This window comes from Ursus maritimus, unplaced genomic scaffold (genome assembly GCF_017311325.1).
Source record: "Ursus maritimus isolate PB19 unplaced genomic scaffold, ASM1731132v1 scaffold_11, whole genome shotgun sequence".
In the NCBI taxonomy this organism is placed as follows: domain Eukaryota; kingdom Metazoa; phylum Chordata; class Mammalia; order Carnivora; family Ursidae; genus Ursus; species Ursus maritimus.
Window position 1 is genome coordinate 35,168,397 of NW_024423453.1, and position 21,176 is coordinate 35,189,572.

Here is a 21,176-nt window from a genome sequence, read left to right on the forward strand (position 1 = left end):
CCGCGCTCTGTGTCTCCGAGCCCCTAACACTAATGTCGGGATCAAAGGGCAGCGGCGGCGGCGGCACAGCTCACAGCTCGCTCTCTCGCTCTCTCTCTTTCTCGCTCTCTCTCTCTCCTCTCGCGCTCTCTCTCTCTCTGTCACACACACACTCACACATACACAGAGGCACAGACTGAGGGACACACACACACACACACACACACGCAGAGCAAAGAGGAAGGTGCCCTAAGGCTCCCAGGGCGGACTCAGCCTGGGATTTGCAACCGCTCGGTCTGGAAAGAATGGGGGGCGCGTGTGCGGGGGTGGGATGGAGTTCTTCGAATTTATCCCGCTATTCGCCAAATCTAGGGGGAAAAAAGTTTTCCCCACTCTTTAAACAACGATTAGTTCATTACTCTTGCTGATTTTTTTAAAAAAGAAAACAAGATTTTTCTCTTAACTTTCTTTTGTTTATTAAACTACATTTTGTTCTGTATAAAATTCTTCAGGCTTTTTCACTGCATGAATTACTCTTTCACCGCATCACCCTAAGTTTGTGGAGGTTACAGTTTCCCACACACTCTTCCAAAAACATCCCAATAAAAATAATTTTAAAAAAATAAAATGATAGCATATGGTGAAATCGATAACGAGGTTGATGGAATAAGTGCCCAGTTTTGGAGTGTTCAGTGGAGTTAAAACTGAAACATGCTGCCGAAATGAAAATTACATCCCCTTGACGAAGGGGGGAAAACTAAGATTCCGTCACCCCCATGGTTGATTTCACTGCCACATGATTCTCCTACAGTGCACAGAGAGATCTTGACTTCTGAAATTTACTTTTTTTGCTGCTGTCGTGCAGGTATGTGAAGCTTACCCTAAAGCAATTCTAGTTTGCATTATGAACCCAAATATAGCAGTTTTCATCAACTGATACATACTTTCATTACTTTACAAATCACACATCTTTCTTCAAAGAGAGACATAAAGGGGAAAAATAGAAAAGGATGGTCTCACTAGCACAAAAGGTACTTGGTGAAAGAGGACTGTTCTCTTTGTGACTTGCAGTCATTTGGATAAAAGTTCACTCAGAGGTTGTTAATGATTTAAACTCCAAAACCTGCTACTATAATTGAAGTAAAAATGGTCTGAAGAAGAGTTGTTTCATAAAACTCTCTTTGTAAGAGGAAACTTTGAACTTAGCAGAATACATTATATGTCATGAGTCAGATGTAGCTAAAAAATAAAAAAGGTGAATTATTTAACTACATCTTCCCTTTTTAGCTTTTTAAAAACTCTGACTCATCATCTTATTATGTTAAATATTTTCTTACCAATTTTAAAATAGACTTTTTCATCAAAGAAGGTGGAGGCATGGTGGAGATACAGAACGTTAAAATGACACTCTGTAAGCTTACACGGATAGCTAATGCCTCTTGGAGGTTCTAGCCCAATTCTCACAACTTGCGTGGTGTTAACAACAGCCCTGGTGGATAAATCCCTACATCCCCCTTAAAAGTAACAATAAAGCTTTATATTGCATACTTTTATTAGGAAGCTTAAAGAGTGTTGAATCTCCCATAAAATGTTTTTCATTGATAATGAAATATCAGGATGAAACCCTCCTTGCCAACTCCTGGAAAGATCCAGCTTCGGCGTGTGACTAGTAATGCTATCCAAAGCAGGTTTTGAAACACCTGCTTGAATTCAATCTAAAACCAAAACAGAAAGCAGTCAAGTTTAAAATGGAGCATCATTCTTAAACCAATTCTTCCCTGAGTGTTGGCGTAAGTAAACCGGTTATCTGAGTTTCCCTGGGTTATAATTTGAAATGGAACGATTGTCCAACTCAGACCAAACTCAATTTACCATGACTTTGACTATTGTCAGTAGCATTGGACTTGAAATTAATATATGAATGATAAGTCAGAGCCCATCCATTCCAAGTAGACTCATTGCCCTGGGTGTGCAGGATCTTTAAACCTAGCACAGGGTAATCAGAATGGTCACAACACTCTATGCCTGCACCTTCCAAACCTTTGGCTAGGATTCGAAGGACGATTACTCTGCATAGACTCACCACCCCTGTTTTCCTGAATTGCTACCACTCTTTACAATGCTTAGTACACTATAATCGAAAACACACTTTAGGCCTTTCCTCAAAGTAGAGTACATTTCCTTCAACCTTTTAAAGGCATGCAGGCAAACGCTGTCAACTTTTAATTATATAGGTATTCTATCAACAGCCAAAAGCATTTTTAATTGAATTTATTCATACCACTACCACTTTCCAAAAATTATTTGAAGTAGTACACAACAATAGAAAATGGAAATAAGGACAGAACAATTTCTGTTTAAATCTCAGCTTGGTATCTGTCTGCTACAAAGCACTCTTCAAGGGCACTGGCATCTCACCCTCAATGGCTATATGTTCAGAGAACACAAACTAATTTTAATGTTGGACCGATCTACAATATTAGGACGATAAATGGCTGGAAGTTGCTACAGTGGACCTCAAAATCAAATGAATAAATGATTTTGGGAATGTGTGTCTTTGAGATGCACATACTCATGAACCTTTAACTTGGATTATTGTTGACCATAGTCATTACACTGGAATATTCCATTTGGTTCACCCCCACAGTCCAACCTTTTAAAAGAATATTTTATTGGGGCGCCTGGGTGGCTCAGTCGGTTAAGTGTCTGCATTTAGCTCAGCTCATGATCCCAGGGTCCTGGGATGGAGCCTGGCATCAGGCTCTCTGCTCAGCGGGGAGGCTGCTTCTTCCTCTCCCTCTGCCTGCTGCTTGTGCTCTCTCTCTCTCTCTCTCTCTCTCTCTCTGTGTCAGATAAATAGATAAAATCTTTAAAAAAAAGAATATTTTATCTTAATAATTATAGTACTCTCTCCACCCCCATCTACATCACCTCTCAAATGTGAGATTAGAATAGATTTTCTCAGAATTGTGCATTTTAAGAAGATGTTTCATAAATGCTCGCTCTCACAGGAGTACATTCTAGCCTAGTCCAAGTATTGCTAGAGAGGGTAGGCAGAGGGAGCACTTCCCTTAGAATAACGTGTGGTCTCTAGAGGGGTCCTCGAGTATTTTCATAATAATACTAAGATGTTATTTGCCCTTTTATCTGTGTTCATATTTATACTGATGATGCAAAAGCAATGGGAATAAAACGCCGGCACCTTAGGAGCTCGATTCAAGGCAATGGCACCAAAATGGATTAGCAGTCATTCTCCACCACCAGGCATTTAGAGGGGGAAAAAAAAAAAGGAAGATTCATTTAAAAGTCTCCTTGATGGAGGAGTAAAATTTACTAATTTTATGAAATCTTGACCCTTGAGTACAGGACTTTTCAATATGCTTTGTGACAACATGGTAGGTACATAGAAAGTACTTCTAGTGCACACCGACGGACATCAGCTGTGGCAGGGAAAATCACTTGTGAGATTGGCTGATATGGCTGCGTTTTTCATGGAATATTATTTTCATTTGAAAGAATGACTGATAGACAAACTGCAGTTACACAGAATGGGGTATTTCTCAAAAGTAAATAAAGTAATCCTGTAACTTCAAGGAAAGCAATGCACGGTAGTTTCTGGCAATGATAGTATTTGTACTTACAAGTGAAAATTAGAATTTGAGATAACTTGTATCCATCACTGTGAGTTCACCAGCTTCCTCATACAGGCTTTTCTGATGAGACCCATGGGGAGGTTGATGAATATGACTTTTATACATTGTGTCAACGTTTTGGAGGAACAGCAGAACTCAGTGAACCAGTATTTTCCAAATGACCAATAGGTGATGTTACAAATCTATGGTGTAGTAAAGGATCCGTTCAATGTACAAGGTAGACCAATGGATTTTAGTGTAAGAGTATAAAACGTTCATCAATGTGGTTTCAGATTTGACACCATAAGTAGTTTTTAAGAAATTGCCACTCATCAATTTTTGGTGTAGTGTCAAAGAAGAATATCCACAATTATCTGAAAAGGTTATTAAAATACTCCTCCCTTCCTCCAACTACATATCTGTACGAGGTCTGTTTCTCTTCATGTGTGTCTTTAACCAAAGCAACATATCATAACAGATTGAATGCGGAAGCAGATAGGGGAATCCAGCTCTCTTCTGCTAAGCCAGACATTATAGAGATTTGCAGAAATATAAAACAAGGCTACTCTTCTCACTGAAATGTTGTTTTGAAAAAATATGGTTATTTTTTATAATTGTGCAATTTTATGTTGAGTTTATTATTGTTATTATATGTGGATTAATAAGTAAATATTTTCTCAATTCTGCAGTTGTGATACACATCCATGGACATGACCCACAGACGCAAAACTTCTCTGGAGGCCTCGATAACTTTTAAGAATATAAAGGAGTCCTGATTCCAAAGGGTTTGAGAACCTCTGCCCTAGAACTTAATTAAGATGCAGTCGAAGACCTTCTCTGGATGTTCTACCAGAAGGCTAGGGATCCCATTGTAAATATGTTTCAACTTCTCATATAGTGAAACACACTTAGCTTCAGGAGCTGAGAGTTGGTTTTGTGCGCTCCAAGATTGGCTCCTCTGATGAGCTCCCTTACGAGACACAGAAAGGATGTATCAGACAGGGTTTTCCAGAGTAGCAGAATCAATAGGGTATGTATATGTATATATAGATATATATATCATATATAGATATATATATCATATATATATAGATATATATATCATATATATATAGATATATATATCATATATATATATAGAGAGAGATATATATATCATATATATATGTATATAAAAGAGGAGATTTATGGGAGGAATCAGTTCATATGGTTATGGAGGCCAAGAAGTCCCATGATCTGCTGTTTGCAAGATGAAAACTAGGAAAGCCAATGGTGCAATTCAGTCCAAGTCCAGAAGGGCTGAGAACCACAGAAACCTATGGGTGAGCGCTGGAAAAGATGGATGTCCCAGCTTAATCAGAGAGACGGAATTCGCCCCTCCTCTGACTTTGTTCTTTTCAGGGGCCCTCAACAATTGGTTAATGTCCACCCTTATTTGTGAGGCTGATTCAAATGGTAATCTCTTTTGGAAAAACCCTCACAGACACACCCAGGAATAACGTTTTACCAGCTCTCTGGGCATCCTTTAGCCCAATGCAAGTAGACACATAAAATCAACCATCACAGGGGAGAATTAGGTATTCAGCAAGTCCTACTGGACTATGTCCAGCCATGTGGACAAGCTGGTTAATCTGAACACGGGGCCCAGGCCTCTTCTGGCCTTAGGCCCTTTAGGAAAGTGAAACCGCTAAGGGTCTCTCTCTTTCCCAGGGCCTAAGCAATCTGCCTCAGGACACTCTTTACCCCCAAAATCCTCCACATTTGACATTTTAAATAATTAGTGGCTGTCCCAAAGCAGAGAAATGGGTCTGGCGTCTCTCCTGGCCTGGACCTCACGTGTTGTAAATCAGTATCTGGTGACGATGACCAGTCATCATTTACAGAGAGAGAGGCATTTGCTGTAATCTGTACTTGTGTTCTTAGGAGGCCAGGGCCTGGCTGGGATCAGCAAGTTTTGTCACAATTCGGAAAAACCATGCTTTAAAAAGCATATGACCTGACAGAGAACCTGGCACAGGAAACACTTCAGAGCATTTTGGGTGTCTTTCGTCCAAATTCATGTACATGGGATCTTTCCCTTAAATATCTTACCAATTGTTTTTCAACTCTGCATCATCTCAGAGTACAAGTCATATTCAGATTAGGTAAATTCCTGATCCCTGGGATCCATGTTTCCCTTACCTGGTCCATCCTGTCAGCTCTAATGATTGGGTTGCTCAGTCCTTCCTTATTCATTCCAAACTTGAACCCCAATTGGGACTAAATCTCTTGTCTCTACAGCCTTATTTGCCAGGATTCTTAGCATCTCTATCAATTTAGCTTCCTTGGGCCCTTTTTTTTAATCTACATGGATGAAAAATCCCCTAAGCAGCTGCTCCCCACTTTCATGCATTTTTCCAACTGATTTGTCTGGTTGCTTAATGTACTTCTTTGCTGCCTGACCCAGTCACCTTCTGACCTGCCTCAAATCATACTGCTGTCTCCTTGCAAGTCCCCTCGTGCCTTGTGGCTCTTCTCCCAGCCCCTCTCTCTGGCTGTGATCAGCTCTGATTCTGTTTCTCTACAATGTCTATCTTTCCCTTTGGCTAGTCTGTTCCCCATCCCCTTTACCCACAATAGGGCACCCACTGGGACATCTTGGCAAGGATGTTTACCCAACCCACATGTCAAACAACTTTTGACCACGGCATTGTATGGCATAATACCATCAAAATAACAAAAAGCAAAACTATAACACACCAAGTATCATAATTTTTAGTGACCAGCAAATAAAATGGGAGCAGAAGCCAATCAAAAAGCTTCCTGTGGGTTTCCCGTATATACTCTTTCCTCCATGATTCCTATCTCTTCCGTCTGTAGTCATGCCAGTCTGCCTCCATCCGTTCTTTGCCATATTTCATGTGGTTTGATACCTCACAGAGGATAAGGCCAAGTTACCTTGAGCTCCAAATGTGTCTTTTCCATGGCTGAGGGGTTGGCTATGCCTTTTTTATTGGATTAGAAGTCCTTTCATATATAATAGCACATGATAATGCCATGGGAGTTAGTGACTCTGCTCCCTCTCTTCCATCATTTACCCACATATTTTAATATTTTTAATAAGGAAGGAAAATTTGAACTTCTAATTAAAATCACAGAACTTTATGGACAAAAAGTGCTAAGCAGATCACATGGTTTAGCCCTGATATTTCACAGATGAGGAACAAGAGGGACTGAACTGTTGGATGATGCTGCTAGCTGGGCTCTGACCGGTGACTGTTTGCTATTTCAGAGAACTAGAGCTCAAACATAGGATAATGCAAGAGCATATTTATGCATCCTAATGGATTTAAACAAACCAATTTTGCAAACCAGGACTTAGAAGCATTTGATATAACAACATAAAAAATTAAGGAATTTAAGTATTGTACCTGGTAAATTCAGCATTGGTTTGATATTATTTAACGAGTTTCTGGAAGGTTCTTTTAAATATGAACAAAGGGTAACTATGGGGGCTAGAAAGAAACTTTAAAAAATTACCAAAAAATTTCATAAACCATAAAAATAATTCCTTTGAGAATATAGATACTATTTTTTAATAATTTAATTTTATTTATTTTATTAAATTTTTTATTTTTTTATTTGAGAGAGGAGAGAGAGAATGCGCACGAGTGCAGGAAGGAGCAGAGGGACAAGCAGAGGCCCCGCTGAGCGGGGAGTCAGACGCAGGGCTCCATCCCAGGACCCTGAAATCATGACCCAAGCCGAAGTCAGACGCTTAACCCCATTGAGCCACGCATGCGCCCTGAGAATATGGATACTATTGATTAAAAGCCGGAAACCCTTTAAAAAAAAAAAAAAAAGGAGAGAGGAGGTGCTACATCTTCTGAGCAGAAACACTGCAGACATTTCAAAATAAAATGTCTATACCTTCACAAAAAGAGTGTTTATGAAGCCCAACTTTTGATCCCATTCCAGTGTTAGGCAGCGGTACCCTTAGGCTTGGCCAATTGTCTTACAAAAGTCTTTCAGTGGAGTTTACAGGTACCTTGGAAGAATGTCAATGTATCCGTTCAAATCTATTCCTCTTAAAGCAGAAACCATGAGTCACCCAGCCCCGCTCCCAGACAGCAGGTCAGCAGGGTCATTTTCACGTTGGAAGGATGGGCACTCTTAACAGCAGCTGCTCCTGGAACCTAATCCTTCTTCCATGTTGCATTCAGGATTACATACCTGAGGGACAATGGGGAAAACGGAGCTCTGTGAAATGTTCAGGACAAAAAAAATGATACCTACAAACTGCTCAAAACAACAGGAAGGAACAGAAGGGATAAACTGCAATATACAAGCTCGTCCCAGGATCTGGGCACAACTGGTTCAGCAAGTGTCCTTTCGGTAAACAGACGCTGGTGAAGGGATTAGCAAATTAGTGTGGAGTTACACTCGGATAGAGGAGCTGCTCCATGGACACTCTATTTGTAAAAGCCTCCCAGACCAAGACTCCCTTTGGCATCTGTCTTGTTCCCAAAGAGCACAGAGGACTGGCTGCCATCTAGTTCCTATTGGATGTGCTGAAAAACAGAAAGCGGGCATGGAGGGAATTACTTAATTTCCAAAGGTCATGCCTTTAGAAATTTGCACCCCAGGAGGTTCAGGCTTCATTTGTGCCAGTACGTTTGTTGTTTTAGAGAAGGTTAGGTGGCTGGCTGGTTTTTTACATATTCTGAGTCCTTGGCGAGTTTGCTTCTTTGTAGGGTGTCCATGGGAAGTTTTGTTGTGTCTTTTGCATAATATAAGTGGTTTGTTCAGCAATATTTCTGTCTGAATGTCAACACAGTTACATATGGGGTGGGGGGAGAACATACTGTATCAGCAAGGGCTCCCTAATTCATTTTCACATTAACTTTTTAAACCATTTCTACGGCGGGGGAAGCTGAGGCATGGCTTCGGCAAGAAGTTGCTCAAAACCATGTTATTAAACCACTTGCACTTGGAGCAATAGATATTTTAATTCAATGACTAGTATTCTACTTTAGCCCTTAATGATCTCTCTATATCAATCAGGCAAAAGCCTAAGGAACAGATGGGCCATGTATCATGCCCTAGAGGCCTAGAGACTCCCAGCATTTATCTAATAGGGAAGGAGTAAACCCAGATGCCCTGCTTCTCTCCCCAGGAAATGTTGCTTCCAATTGCTTGAAAGAGTGTGAGCTCCCATGGAGATAGGAATTGTTACGTTACTAAAAAGAACAAAGTAATTTCTAAAAGTAACCAGAACGTAGATAGGCAGAAATGGACGCTGAATTCCCTGTACATGGTTGGTGGGTGGTTCAACCCTGCCGGTTGGTTCTCTCAGTTCTCCTCCGTCCTCTGTCCTGTTCTGTGCCCCAGGAATTGACCTCAAGTGACTGCATCACCCAAGCTCCCTGGCTTGATCTACAGTTAGGTCCAGCCAACAGAGGATACTCGTAAGAGGAAAAAGAGCGAGGGAGAGGCAGAAGGATAGGGATATTTCTTCTTTCCTCTTTCCCTGCTTTGATGTCTTGGCTGTAATTCTGTCCTTCCATGAATATAGCTTCTGAGCACAACTCAGACTTCACTGGACTTGGGATATACTTTACACCCGTTGTTCCCTCAGTCCTAGAGGTGGTAATAGCCTCCCACCATAAGTAGTCCCTAGATGTCTCACCAGTCCTCATTTATTCCCCATAACCTTACCCATACCTCTGTAAGTACTCCCTTCATTAGGGGTTCTTCGTTTGACCCATATGAGGTGAATTCTGTTCACTGACTAAACCTAGATTGATCAAGCTCTATTCATTAATGAATTAATTAATTCATTCATTCATTCATTTACCAACTGTTTAATAACTACTACTGCATGTAAAACATTGCACAAACCACTGGGAATACCACGCTGAGCAAATAGTAATATTATCTATTTTAGATTTTACAGAATTCCAAGGCTTATTTTAATTAACCCTTCTTTGTTATTTTGCATAAAACTGAAATGATTAAAAAACAAAAACTGAGGGGCGCCTGGGTGGTTTAGTCAGTTAAGCGTCTGCCCTTGGCTCAGGTCCTGATCCCAGGGTCCTGGGATCGAGCCCCACCATGAGCTCTCTGCCTATCGGGGAGTCTGCTTCTCCCTCTCCCTCTCTGCTCATGCTTTCTCTCACTATGTCTCTCTCACTCTGTCAAATAAATAAACAAAATCTTAAAAAAAAAAAACTGAGATGATTTTTTTTTTACTTTTAAAGTACAGAAATTCTCCAGGTCAGCTATGTGAGAAGTAGTAGTAATAGACCCAGACCAATATGAGAACAGGAAATGAAGCTATGTGAGAAGTAATAACAGACCCAGACCAATACGAAGCCAATAATTAATAAATACTACAGACTGAATGTTTGTGTCCCTTCAAAATTCAGATGTTGAAACCCTAACCCCCAGTATGATAGTACTTGGGGATGGGGACTTTGGAAAGTAATTAGGTTTGCATGGGTCACGAAGATGGGGCCCCATGATGAGATTAGTGCCTTTATAGGAGGAGATACTGAAGAGCGCTCTCTCTCTCTCTCTTTCTCTCTGAGAAAGGCCCTGTGAGGATACAGGGAGATGGCGGCCATCTAAAAGGCAGAAAGAGTGGCACCTGGCTGACTCAGTCAGTAGAGCATGTGACTCTTAATCTTGAAGTCATGAGTTTGAGACATAGGTTGGGTGTAGAGATTACTTAAAAATCAATCGATCAATCAATCAAAGCCAGGAAGAGACCCTCACCAGAATTTGACCATGCTGACACCCTGAACTCAGACTTTCAGTCACCAGAACTGTGAGTAAATAAATTTCTATTGTTTAAGCCACCCAGTCAATGGTATTTTGTTATGGCCACTCCAGCTGAGCAACATAGCAGATGATAAAAATGTAAAAAAAAAGAGCAAGCAGAATCAGTTGCTTAAAGAAAAGTCTTTGTCCCCAACCCACCAGGATCAAGGACCATCTCAGTCCCATGCTCTTAGCAAATACCAAGTGGGCAAGGTTTCCACCAGGCCCAACATCCTTGCCTCCTCCGTCCTTCTCCCCTTCCCCTGGCAGCATGTTCAGTGCCCACTTGTGCTCTCAGCAGCACTGTTCCTTTCGGCATGTAGAATAACCACTGCACGGCCCATCAAACCCGCCCTCTCCCAGCAGGCCGGGCTTATCATCTTTCTACATTCAAAATAACCGTTTCTGTTTTCTCCCAGTTCCCAGGGCCACCTCATGCTTTCATGCTCCAAAAATGATAGCCAATGGGATAATGAGAGCTGTTTGGTTTTTTTCTCTTTTATTGTCCACAATATTGAAACATATAGCTATAATTCTTTTAATTTAAGACTTAAGCATTTAAACACAGTAACAATGATATATTAACTACTCAATGCTGATGTCTTGGGCAGTACAAATAGCTTGCTATCATGTTTTTTCAAATAGGAATATCCATAAAGCAGCCAGCGAGTCTAAGATATCATTGAATAAACATGGCCGTCTTTCTGGAATGCTCCTTTCACTCAAATATTTGTTGGGGGGAAATTAAGTAATTTAACATTCAAATAATTTGAGACATACTTTTATTAAGATATCTTTGGATATACCAAGTATCTTGGTTTTCCTTATGGAAAATGGGGGTAATGACTTCAAATTCTTTACCCTATGAGGTTGGTGTGGGATTGCAGTGAAACCGGTGTGTGAGGCGCTAAGCAGTTAACTGCCCCTGACGGCATGGACTATGCCATGAAGTCCAAACTCGGCATAGAGTTTAAGTCAAAATGCAAGGTCTCAAAGAAGTTTTGCCGGAAACCTCTTCCAGCTCTACCCCCTAGACTCCCGTGGGATAAGTTTTCATTTTCTTTGGCTACTAGAGGCAAAGTTTGCATATATTACCTCTGCTTTCTGGATTCCCCATGCTTTATCCCAGAGCAATGACTTTAATAGCAGGGATTTTAGGCACTGTGGCATTCATTCAGTTATAAATTTCACTTATAAAACATTTATTGAGGTTTTCATGATTTGATTTGTTTTAAACCAACCTATTCTCCCTCCTCCACCCCCATTGTTGTGCCTGAAACAAAATAAATGACCCAGTATTATTTGGCATTCATCTGACATAAATCATAACCCACATTGGATTACTTTCAAGTCTACATTATAGTCTTAAGGAAAAGTATAGTTCTGAATGAGCACTACCCTTTCCCTTTTAGCACTTCTCTGTGTCCAAAACAAACAGATAGGCAAGCAAAAATTTTTTAAAAATAATAAGAAAGAACAAAGTAAAAAACAAAATATACTTTATAAACTTGGAATTTCTCTGAATTCAGAAAGAGGATTTTTAGACCAAAAATAAATAAAATTGAATTTAAAAAAATGCTCATATATATAAATTTTGATAATGTTTAACCAAATCCTAGTTTGGAATTTTATCCTTGAAAGGACTAAAGTCAGGAGACAAATTTAGTTGTCTCAATGTACTTTGAATAGATGAATGCTTTTTTTTTTTTTAAAGATTTGTTTATTTATTTTAGAGAGAGAGCCAGCATGAGCAGGGGGAGGGGCAGGGAGAGTTGAAGAAGAAGAGAATCTCCAGCAGACTCCCTGCTGAGCACAGAGCTGGAGGCGGGGCTCCATCTCAGGACCCTGAGATCATGACCTGAGCTGAATTCATGAGTCCTACACTTAACCAACTGAGCACCCAGGTGCCCTTAAATGAATGCTTTTAATTACACACTCTTTTTTTTTTTAATGATTTTTTATTATATTATGTTAGTCACCATACAGTACATCCCCGGTTTCCGATGTAAAGTTCGATGCTTCATTAGTTGCATATAACACCCAGTGCACCATGCAATACGTGCCCTCCTTACTACCCATCACCGGTCTATCCCATTCCCCCGCCCCCTCCCCTCTGAAGTCCTCAGTTTGTTTCTCAGAGTCCATAGTCTCTCATGTTTCATTCCCCCTTCTGATTACCCCCCTTTCTTTATCCCTCTCTTTTAAGTACCTATGTCACTCTGCTAGTTACTATGTTGGACAACTGCATTCAACTCACCACGAAATACACTCAATACGTAATAATAACATTGCATGCGTATTATAGCTAGTATCCACCTACACCAAATATGCTTTGGGTGTGCAGTGTGAAAAAAGAACCACGGTCCCTGCTATCACAGAGCAAATATCACAATGACAAGTCATGATCCTTTCTGTAAATCATGTTAATTTTGGTACCTTAGATTTTATCCCGTTAATTTACTTTAAAAACTAACAAAATAATCAAACATATGAACCCTGGAAAAAATAATAAAGGCAGTAATGTCTCATTTCACATGCTTTGGTCAAACAGCTTGTATCTCATTGAAAGCTCTGTAAGTACATAGATCACTGAATTCACTGTGATTCACTTAATACATTTGTGATTAAATAGCTTGTCTCAATGGACAGGGGGGTTGGGGTGGGAGTGGGCGGGCTGCACGCTGTTGAACAGGGCAGCCAGGGCACCTCCTGCTTCTCCACTCCAGGGACTACAGACCCATTGTCATATCTTCCCATCTTCCAGGAGAAGCGGGAAATCTAAACTGATTGAGAAATCTCCAGGTCTGGGGACATATGTATTAAACAAAGTACATCTGTAGATCAGATCTGGGGATTGCCAGTTTGTGATCTCCCCTTTGTCTATACATAACCCCCAATAAGTCCTTGTAATTCATACATTACTCTTATGTATATGAACCAAAAAATAAATGAGGCCCTCAAGTACCATTGTGTGTTACAGATTCATAGATTCTCAATTCTGGAAGTGGGTTAGCACTTCTCAAGGCTAGTTTCTGACTTATCAACCCTAAAAATGGGGCAGACTCGAATCAGACAGGTCTTATTGTGAGACAGCTCCTTCTTAGAGTCCATCAAAATCTGGCATTTCCCTTCACACCACTAGGATGGCCTTTATCCAACAAACAGAAAATAACAAGTGTTGGTGAGGATGTGGAGAAATTGGAACCCTTGTGCAATGATAGCATGAATATAGACTAATGGAGCCACTGTGGAAAACAATATGGCATATCTTCAAATAATTGAATTAAAATGATCAGATACTCCAGCATTTCCATTTCTGGATATATATCCGGGACAATTGAAAACAGGGACTCAGCAGATATTTGAACCATCATATTCATAGCAGCATTATTTGCAGTGGCCAAAACGTAGAAACAAAGCCAAACATCCAGTGATGATTGAATGGTGGTGTAGACATACAACGGAATATTCTTCAGCCTTACAAAGGCAGGAAATTCTGGCATGTGCTACAACATGGATGAACCTTAAAGACATTTTGTTAAGTGAAATAAGCCAGAGAGAAAAGGACAGATATTGTACAATTTGACTTATATGAGGGACCTAGAGTAGTCAAATGCATAGAGACAGAAGGTAGAATGGTGAGTGCACAGCATTGTGGGGAGGGGGAATGGAGAGTTTTTGTTTAATGGGCACAGAGGTTCAATTTGGGAAGATGGAAACGTTCAGGAGAGATTGGGTGGTGATGGTTGCACGGATCATGTGAATGTATTTAATTCCACTGAACTGCACACTTAAAATTGGGTGAAGACGGTAAATTTTATGTATGTATATTTTACTACTATAAAAAAATGTGAAAAAGAAACCTAGCATTTCTGCCCTCTGCTCTTTCTTCTGCTGTCTGAAGCCATACTCCAGGTCCGCTCTTTTTCAGGGCTAGGCTCCAAATGTTGGCCGAGAGCAGCCAGTCTTCCTTTCTGCTCTCCCCTGGAGTCCTTCCAGTCTGTCTGGGCCCTGCACACAGGCCCAAACACAGTGCGTGTGCGAAGGTAAGCAGGAAGCTTGCTTCCCCTGCTCTAAATGCAGGCTTTTCGGAGGCCGTCTCCCATGAGTGTGTTAGGTTTATATCATTTTTCTTTGGGCCCTCAGAGCTTGTGTCTCCAGCATCACTAGGATGGCTCACTTACTTGCTTCCAAGGAGAAAGGCAGAGAAAATAAGACCTCCAGGACAGTGATGCCCTTGATCAGGTATCTTCAAAACTGATCTATAAGAAATACTTTCATTTCTTTCTGGATTCTGGAACTGCAGTACGAGTGGATTTGCACTTCCACTGAAAATTCATCCGTAGTTGACAAAGGCACCAAAGGCGGCTTTCTGGTTCGTCTATGGACTTTTCTGTCTGGAAGCTGTGTCCATCAGAAATCAGATGAGGCTCAAAGAAGAGAAGTGCTGAAAAGCTAAGACAAAACTTTCCCCCCCTACTCTGTGCTTTGCCATCACCTCTTCTGACACTTTACTACTGAACAGTAAATGTAGTCTTAAAAGCTTACAAGTTCAATTTCTAAGAAGGGTTCTTCCCACCTTTAGGTATCAAAACAACGAATTGTCCTTCTTCCTGTAAAGCCCTCTCTAGCCCCAAAATACAGGGGTCCTTTTATATTACTCCTCATTTGGTATTTGCCCATGCAGGAGAACATAATAAAAAGTGGCTTCCTGAAGAAATTCTGGCAAAATCCATGAGCCCTTTGACCTCGCCGACTTTGAGGCATCCCGACTGATTTCCTTCTAAGAAGGGAGGCAGAAAAAAAAACCTTCCTTGCTCCAATGGCTAGCTTTGCAAAGGACCTTGAAAGATCTGGGGGTATGTGGAGAGCGCCTAGCTTGCCGGCTCAGGCTCCGTTCTACTAGGTCATGTTAAATATGAGAATGCACACTAACGGAGGGGGATGACCTCAGTTGTCTCAACAGGGTGCAGGACAGCAAAGGGGCGATGCAGCAAGTGGCCCAGGACTTCACTATCAACAGCTTTCAGTATCACTGGTATTAGTCCATGAACAGCTATGAGCAGTGCCATAAACTTTATGAGTTTGCAACACGGTGTGACAAGTCCTTCTTGAAATATTGATGGTATTCCTGATGGTGCTGGATATGGACACAAGGTAGGCGAGCCAGCAAGAAAGGTCATTTGTCTCTAAGCCAAAGTCCCTCCGTGGACAGAAGCATTATTCCTTATTAGTATTCACCGCAATAACAAGAATACGCAATCTGACGGCATTTGAATACTGCCAAGTGCTTCCGCATTGTTCTAAGTTATCCGTGCCCCACTGGGGAGCAGGTAGAAAGTCCGAAGGAAAGCAGCAGGCTCAGATGCAGCAGAAGCTGATTTCAGGATGCAGGAGGAATGGGTAACCCATCTGAAGTCACTTGTTTATATTGCTGAAAAGTTGAAAAGTCAATAGAAGTCCCTTGCTTGAAATGGCCAGAAATGTTCCATGTTCCACTCGTGGACTTCAACAAAATTCTAAGCACTGGGGCTTTTTCTTTGCTCCCCCTTTCCCTTTTAGCGACCCCCTCCCCAACTTCTAAGTCCAAGCCAGGACCTGAGATTCTCTCTGGCATATCAGCTCCCTGCCATCCCCATGGAGTGCCCCCACCCAATACCTTACCTCTCTGAACTCATTTTCTGCCTGTCCCTCCACTCTGACTCCTGTGCTCACACAGTCCCGTTCTTCTTCCAGAAGGCCCAGCGCTTTCCTGCTCCGGGGCCCAGGGCTGCATTGTGACTTTTGTGGGCCTGCTCTATCACTGAAAAAATAAATAAATAAATTTTATTTCAACACAGCATTTCTATAAAGATGACTGTTAATGTTATACATGAAATCATTTCCTTTGATCTGAAAGTTCTTTTCTTTCCTTCTGATTTTAAAAGAAATGAAAACATTTTGTGGTCCTCTCGTTTTGTCAAGGCTGATGAAACACTCAACTTTATCAAGACCTTTGCATTGCTGTTCCCACTGTTTGAAATGCTCTTCCCCCAGATGGTCACCCAACATATAATCTCACTGAACTCATGCTTCTACACGAGCAGAATCTTTTGAGAGAGCCTTTTTCTAGTCACCTTATCTACAACAGTGCCCCACCTCAACTCCAGGCAATCATTTTCATCCCTCAACCTGGCTCTACTTTTGGTGTGAGCGTCTCACATCATATTAGACATTTGTTGATGTTTTACTTGCTTGTGGTCTGTTTCTCCCACTAGAATGTAAGTTTCCTGACATGAGGTTCTCTGTCCCCAGGGCCCAGCACGCTGTCAGGCACACCGTAGATGCTCATAAACGTTTGCTCTATGGTGAATGAATTTGATCTGAAGTATTTCTTCTATATTCCAAAATTCCGTCTTCCAATATACAAAGAGAATGAACAGTGAGCATGAATGAAGTAGGAAAATGTCTTCTTGCTCAAATATTTGACCTTACGAAGATCTTGGACAGGCTTGTGGCAATGCTGGGAGGCCCTGGCTCTTCCAATGGGGCCCCCTGCTCTGTGTCCTCTACCACTTTCTACATTTTCCGATCCTAGAACACGCCCCTTTTTTTCTGTGATCAGGCATGGTTGCTGAGGCTTCCCATTCCTCACACCTGATTTTATCTTATTTCAGTAAGAATACTTAGCATGAGAGTTACCCTCTTAATTCTTAAGTGTAAAATACAGTATTACTAACTATAGGTGTAATGTTGTACGACTGATCTCTAGAACTTATTCATCTTGCTTAACTGAGGTGGGTTGAGGAGCAACTCATTTCTATTCCACTCTTTAATTCTATGAATTTGCCTATTTTAGATACCTCATGTGAATTGAATTATGCAGTATTTGTCCTTCTCTAACTGGCTTTTTCCACTCAGCATAATAACTTCAAGTTTCATTCATGTTGTCACATATTGTAGAATTTCCTTCTTTTTAAGACTGGATTCCATCCTAGGTATACACCACATTTTCTTTATCCATTCGTTGATGGACATTACATTGTTTCCACATCTCAGCTCTTGTGAATAATGCTACAATGATCATGGGAGTACAGATATCTTTTCAAGGTCCTGATTTTATTTCTTTTGGATAAACACCCAGAAGTGGGATTGTTGGATCATACAGTAGTTCCATTTTTAATTGTTTGAGGAACCTCCATATTGTTTTCCATGGAGGCTGTGCCACTTTACATGTCCACCAACAGTGTGCAAAAGTTTCAATTTCTTCACATCCTCACCCACACTTGTTACGTTTTTTTGTTTTGCTTTGTTTTTTTTTTTAAGATTTTTATTTATTTATTTGACAGAGATAGAGACAGCCAACGAGAGAGGGAACACAAGCAGGGGGAGTGGGAGAGGAAGAAGCAGGCTCACAGCAGAAGAGCCTGATGTGGGGCTCGATCCCATAACGCCGGGATCACGCCCTGAGCCGAAGGCAGACGCTTAACCGCTGTGCCACCCAGGTGCCCCTGTTTTGCTTTGTTTTATAATGGCCATCCCAACAGATGGAAGGTGATACCCCCTTGTAGTTTTGATTTGCATTTCCCTCATGCTTAGCGACATTAAGAGACTTTACATATGTCTGTTGGCCATTTCCATGTTTCCTTTGGAGAAATGTCTATTTAAGTTTTTAGCCTATTTTTAATTGAATTATTAGGGGTTTTTTTTTTTGCCATTGAGCTTTAGAAGTTCTTTATACATTTTGACTATTAGTCAAATTTCTCCCATTTCTCCCATTCCTCTGGTCATGTTTTTACTCTGTTGCTCCTTTCCCTTGCTGGGCACCTACTGACTTCAAAAGCACATACTTAGTACTCAATAAATGGTTCCTGAATTGAAAGTGAATGAAAAGAGAGAAGAGAAAGATACAGAGGATTCTGCAACAGTGTAAAGAGTTTATGTTTCAACATTGGCTTGCACGGAATGAATGAGGACGGCTTCAACAAAATGCAGAGCCCTTGCCAGGGGACATTTGTCGGATAGTACAACAGAATATTTTAGCGTGCATAAAAAGAGAGCTTATCAATGTAGCGGGCATCTAGAAACAGGTGCCGGGAATGATGCTTGGAGTAGCAGCTCTGACTTTTTGGGTTGCAAAATTCTCTTTTCAGGAGAAAAGAGACTTAATGACTCTTTGAGAAGTCCAGAGATAGGCTTGCTTCAGGCCTTCTTGGAGTCCTGGCTCTACCCGTGTCACTGGGCTGGGTTCCTCTCTCCCCTCAGCTCCTTCCTCCTGATGGGGTGACTTTCATCTTAGCTCTCCCTTGTGGCAAAGTGAAGGCACAGCTCTAACCTCCTTGTCCTCTCAAATCCAACATGCGCAGAAAGACGGTCTCTTTCCCGGAAGTATCCCTTAGGTCTCATTGTGTTGCATTGGCTCTGGTTGGGCCATTTACTTACCTTTGGCCGAGTCACAGCACCTCAGCGGAGCGTGACGGTGCACTCACCGTCTTAGGCCTGGGTCAGCTGCTAGAGTGACTTGTGGGGCTGGGGAGGGTGATGGGACCAAGAGTGAGTGGAGTAGACTCCCCTGATCACAGTTACAAGAAATAGGGTGTATGGACGCTGAGTGGCCAAAAAACAAATGTCCACCGCTCTTGGCTCCAGAAGGAAAGTGTAATGGATTGGTTTGGCATAAAAGGCCTGGACTTGATCTAAGAGGTTGCAGGGAAGTATGCTAAGTATTGGATTCCCTAGGGACAATGAGAAAAGATCATTAGCAAATGTGGAGGAAAATTAGATTTCCTTCCTCACAATTCTTGTGTCCTGTTATGTAAGCAATTCCTATGATTTAAGACATGAGGAGGGAGAGGCTCATTTTGTTGAAACATTTAAAAAAAAAAAAAGGAAGAATTTTGTTTTAACCCAGCTTCAGCTTCAGCTTGAGCCCTGGTTGTGAGTATGGGTGGGGCGTGAATTACCTTTTCTTCAGGAAAGGGGAAGAGTCTGTCCTCTGGGGATGCTGCTTTATCGGAGGAGTAGGTGGTTTTTCTCCAGCTGCTCTGACTGGACTATCTTAAGTAAGTCATTTCTGGGCCTAAGAGAAGTTGGGTAAATGCCAGATGCCTTTCGGCCTGGGCTTAAGTGTTAGGCAAGAGAACTTGGTAGATGTCTTATTTTATCAGTTTTCAGAGGGGAGACAGTCTCCCCAGCTCCCCTGGTAGCCACAGCCCACTTACAGGAGCAAACCTGCCTTCCTCTCAGCTTACGTTGTTGGGGTCAGAGAAGAGAGAATGTTTGTGTCCCTGAAGTTTTCTGAAAATCCATTGACTCATAGGCCACACCGAACTGAGAGGTCTGCTCACCTGTCTGTGTACTGGAAGTCAGAGCGGCACTTAGGATCAGATCAAACAGACGAACCCTCCGTGTGCTTTCCCTCAGCGCTTCGAGTGGCTGTTCCATGGAGTAGCAAGCGCCACTGAGCCATTATCAGAGTATTTTGCCTCTTTAGAAAAAAAAGAGAAACACAAAACACAATAAATAAGAACATTTAATTCATTTCAGATTGCAAATATCCTATTTCATGGCCATCCTCTTTTTTCCCTAAAAAAAAAAAAAAGTGTCCTTTCTATTCCAAACTTAAAATATCATTGTAAAAACAAAAACCTTAGAATTTGGTAAGTATGGGGGTGCCTGGGTGGCCCAGTCGGTTAAGACTCTGACTCTTGATCTCAGCTCAGGTACTGATCTCAGGGTCGTGCGTTCAAGCCCCACGCTGGGTTCCATGCTGGGTGTGGAGCCTACTTTTAAAAAAAGATCTTGAGGACACTTGGGTGGCTCAGTGGGTTAAGTGTCTGCCTTCAGCTCTGGTCATGATCCCAGAATCCTGGGATTGAGTCCCACATCAGGCTCCCTGCTCCACGGGGAGCCCTGTTTCTCCCTCCACCTCTGTCTCTCAGGAATAAGTAAATAAAATCTTTAAACAATTTTTAAAAATAATAATAAATTAAAAAAAAGATCTTGATAAGTATGTTCTTTTTAGAGAGTGGGCGGTGCCAGGTAAGGAGCTGTGTTTTCTGCTGATTTATCTCACAGGGTAAGAGAGCCACATATATGTAAAATACTTGGTAAGCCTTTGGCTCAAGTTATGTAACCAACCAACCAACCAACCCTTTGAAATGATGCTACGTTAGTTCTCTTTGGTTCTGGCCAACTAAAATGCCACAGAATGTCTTCCTTCCTCTGCTTTCTTCCTTCACTTAAAAGAGAGAGTATGAATCTTCAGTTAACTGACTAACTTTATGTACTAAATACTGATATCCTCTTCTTAGGAGGAAAATATTGTTTAGAATTTTAGACACGGATTTACAGTCTGGTATCATGACGTAAGCGTCTGCTATTAAGCTCTGTGACAAACCTCTGAGACAAACCTTCCTTGTCTTTCACGTTCTTTCCTGTCCTCCGCCTTTACCCCAGCCCTCAGCATCAAAGGAAAGGAAACTAAGGAGACAAAGTGATGGCTCCACACTCCGAAGCAACAGAATGTAAAATCTTGACACCAATCTGCACCAGCCAGCATCTACCCTTCCCTCCTCCCTTGAATGAATGAATGAATGAATGAATGAATGAATGCAAGAGTGAGGGATCTTCCATCCTATCTTCTAATGTTATCCCTCGGAAATACTGCCCTACACAGCTCTCCCAGCAAATCGCTATTCCCACATCCATTAGCCGGATTTCAGTACGACCTATTATCCAACTGCACCTGCCTCCACGTGCCTTTTGCCATATGGGGAGTCCCTT